This window comes from Magnolia sinica, chromosome 6, assembly GCF_029962835.1.
Source record: "Magnolia sinica isolate HGM2019 chromosome 6, MsV1, whole genome shotgun sequence".
Classification (NCBI taxonomy): Eukaryota; Viridiplantae; Streptophyta; class Magnoliopsida; order Magnoliales; family Magnoliaceae; genus Magnolia; species Magnolia sinica.
In genome coordinates, this window is record NC_080578.1 from 42,107,376 (window position 1) to 42,111,504 (window position 4,129).

Sequence of the window (4,129 nt, forward strand, 5' to 3'; positions counted from 1 at the left end):
ACCCTCAGAAAAGCAATCATGAACTTTGCCCAAAAGGAAGATGAAACATTCTTCAAATGTTGGGAAAGGTTCAAAGATTTGGTCAGTTCATGCCCACAACACGGATTTGAAACGTGGCGCATTACAAATTTTTTCTACGATGGACTGACATCTTCCATGCGCCAAATGGTCGAGACAATGTGTAATGGAGAGTTCATTAATAAAGATGTCGACGAGGTATGGGACTACCTCGACAGTCTGGCTAAAAAAACACAATCTTGGGACTATTACCCAATGGCGAACACCACGTCTAGGCCGACTCAATTAAAGGAGAAAGGTAGATTATATCTCTTGAAAGAAGAGGATGATCTCAAGTGTAAAGTGACTACGCTCATAAGGAAAGTTGAGGCCATGGAACGAAAGAAGGATAAGGTCAATGAAATTGTTTGCGGCATCTGTGATTGCAACATTCACACAACTGAAAACTATCCTACAATACCCGCCTTTCGAGGAGTGTTGAATGAACAAGCCAATGTCGTAAACAACTATCAAAGACCTTTTACTGGACCTAACTCCAACACATACAATCCTGGCTGGAAAAATCATCCAAACTTTAGTTGGAGGAATGGACAAACGGTGACTCGTCCAGGTTTCTTCAATCAAATCCAAATAAAGTGAAACCTCAAGAGGAACCGGTTCAAAATCCCATACAAGAGCTAGCTCAGGCAATGCGGGGAATCACAGATTTTATGCAAAAGATAGATTCTCGTATGACGGTTATAGAAAAGGGGATGCTTCCTGCACAACCTCTCCCTAATCCTAAACCGCAGTACGAGAATAATGATCCCAGCTCTTCAAATCAGATGGGGCATGCTAAATCCATCACCACTCTTAGGAGTGGGAAGATCATTGATAAAACTCTTCCGGTTAGGCCCGAAAAGCCTCAAGAACCAAAAGAGGACAACAATGATGGATCCAGTGATGCCCCATAAAAAGTAGAACCGGAACTTCTAGAGAAGCCAGTTGCTCCATTCCCCCAACGGTTGGTTTCACCAAAACCTCTCTCTAACTCTCAGGATATCCTAGAGGTGTTGAAACAAGTGAAAGTCAACATTCCTCTACTTGATGTCGTTAAACAGATACCTTCATATGCCAAATTCCTGAAAGACTTATGCACGACCAAAAGACAGAAAATTATTCAAAAGAAAATCTTCTTGCTGAGAAAGTGAGTGTCATCCTGAAGCAAGACGTGCCACAAAAATTCAAGGATCCTGGTAGCCCAACCATATCATGTGTAATCGGGAACCATCGAATTGATCACGCACTTCTTGACTTAGGAGCGAGCGTCAATTTGATTCCCTACTCGGTATACAAACAGTTAGGTTTGGGTGAATTAAAACCCACCCTAACCACACTACAACTTGCTGATCGCTCTGTTCGTGTACCAAGAGGGATAATTGAGGATGTGTTAGTCCAGGTCGATAGATTTTACTACCCTGTAGATTTTATCATCCTGGACACCGAACCCATCAATAACATGAGCACTCAGATTCCCGTCATTCTTGGTCACCCATTCCTTGCCACATCAAATGCAATTATCAATTGCAGGAATGGTATCATGACTGTCTTTTGGAAATTTGACATTGGAGTCAAACATTTTTTTTAATAACGGCAGCAACTCAGAGGATGATGATGATTTCCACGACATTAACATGATTGACTCTTTCGTGGAAGATACGACACCGTTGACCTTATCCTCCGACCATCTGGAGACGTGCCTGGCTCACTCCCATGATTTTGATGATGACATGATTAGGGAGACATGCGCCTTGCTTGATACTGCACCGGTACTTGAAGTTAACCGGTGGAGGACACAATTTGAAGAATTACCACAAACCGATGTAGTGCCTCTACCGTCTAACCTCAAGCCGCCGAAGCTTGACCTAAAACCTTTGCCCTCTGATTTGAAATATGCCTATTTAGGTCAAGATGAGACATACCCGGTGGTGATCTCTGCCCACCTGGAGAAAGAACAGGAGAGTATGCTCATATTTACTCTCATTGAGCATAAAGGAACCCTAGGATGGACGATAGCGGACCTCAAAGGAATCGATCCCTCGATTTGTACTCACCGCATATATCTTGAGGATAATGCAAAAACCGCTCGGCAACCACAATGTAGACTAAATCCAAACATGAAGGAAGTGGTTAAGGCCGAGGTTCTTAAACTATTGGATGTGGGTATTATATACCCTATATCTGATAGTCAATGAGTGAGTCCAACTCAAGTGGTCCCTAAGAAGTCCGGAATCACCATCGTAGCCAATGCTAATAATGAACTCGTGCCAACTAGAGTCACTACTGGTTGGAGAATGTGCATTGACTACAGGAAGTTGAATACCATCACAAGGAAAGACCACTTTCCTTTACCATTCATTGATCAGATCCTTGAAAGGTTAGCTGGTCATTCCTATTACAGTTTCCTTGACGGGTATTCGGGCTACAACCAGATAGAGATAGCCCCTGAAGACCAGGAAAAGACTATATTTACATGTCCTTACGGCACCTTTGCCTATCGAAGGATGCCATTCGGACTATGTAATGCCCCTGCCACCTTTCAGCGATGCATGCTTAGTATCTTTTCTGATATGGTAGGGCAATATCTAAAGGTCTTCATGGACGATTTCTCTGTTTACGGTCCATCTTTCAGCAAGTGCTTGGAAAGTCTTAAATGTGTGCTGAAAAGATGTGAAGAAAAGAACTTGGTACTTAATTGGGAGAAGTGTCATTTCATGGTTCAGAAGGGAATTGTCCTTGGGCATATCATCTCGTCCAAGGGAATCGAGGTAGATAAGGCAAAAATCGATCTTATCTCTAACCTACCTCCACCCAAGAACATCAGAGACGTGCGATCCTTCTTAGGACACGCAGGATTTTACAGGCGATTCATAAAGGACTTTAGTCTCCTCTCTCGTCCTTTATGTAATCTTCTTCAAAAGGATGCTCCGTACGAGTGGACTGAGCAATGCCAGGAAGCTTTCACCAAGCTTAAGGGCACGTTAACCACTGCACCTATCATGCAGCCACCCGACTGGAGCCTTCCTTTTGAGCTTATGTGCGACACTTCTGATTATGCTCTTGGAGCGGTCCTAGGCCAGAGAAAAGATAAGCGGCCCTATGTCATTCATTACGCAAGTAGAACTTTAAATTCTGCCCAGGTGAACTACTCGACTACGGAAAAGGAACTCTTAGCTGTAGTGTTCGCCTTGGACAAATTTAGGTCCTACTTGATCGGATCCCAGATCATTATCTACACAGATCATGCAGCACTTAAGTATCTTCTTTCTAAGAATGACTCTAAGCCCCGTTTGATACGATGGATCCTTCTACTCCAAGAATTTGATTTGGAAATTAAAGATAAAAAGGGAGTAGAGAACGTAATGGCTGATCACCTTTCTCGCCTTAACACCTCTGATTCCCTTGAGGCAACCCATATCAATGATATGTTCCCTGATGAACAACTGTTCAGAGTCTCCCATTCACCTTGGTTCGCTGATATTGCTAATTATCTTGCTACAGGTGCCATACCCACACAGTGGACTGCGCAAGATAAGAAGAAATTTTTCACCGAGGTGCGCAACTTTTTCTGGGATGATCCTTACTTATTTAAATATTGCCCAGACCAAATTCTAAGGAGATGTGTACCAGACGATGAGCATCAGAGCGTCATCTCCTTCTGTCACTCAGAGGCCTGTGGTGGTCACTTTTCTGCTAAAAAGACCACGGCCAAGATTCTGCAGTGTGGCTTTTACTAGCCCACTATGTTTAGGGACACTCATGAGTTTTGCAAAGCTTGTGAGCATTGTCAGAAATTGGGAGCATTGTCCCGTCGAAATATGATGCCTTTGAATCCCATCCTTATCATTGAAGCATTTGATTGCTGGGGCATCGATTTCATGGGACCATTCCCCCAATCGTTTGGAAATCTGTATATTTTGCTCGCCGTGGATTATGTCACTAAATGGGTCGAAGTGATTCCGTGTCGAAAGAATGACCATCGCACGGTCATTAAATTCCTAAAAGAAAACATCCTTTCTCGATTCGGAACACCTCGAGCCATCATTAGTGATGGGGGCTCACACTTTTGTAA

General features: G+C 43.3%; 1 non-coding gene across 1 annotated transcript; it reads right to left on the bottom strand.

Moving 5' to 3' along the window:
• On the bottom strand, positions 1 to 107 carry LOC131250474 (small nucleolar RNA R71). Its single transcript, XR_009173399.1, has one exon. It is a non-coding gene; the product is annotated as a small nucleolar RNA R71 (small nucleolar RNA).
• Positions 108 to 4,129: the final 4,022 nt, after the last annotated feature.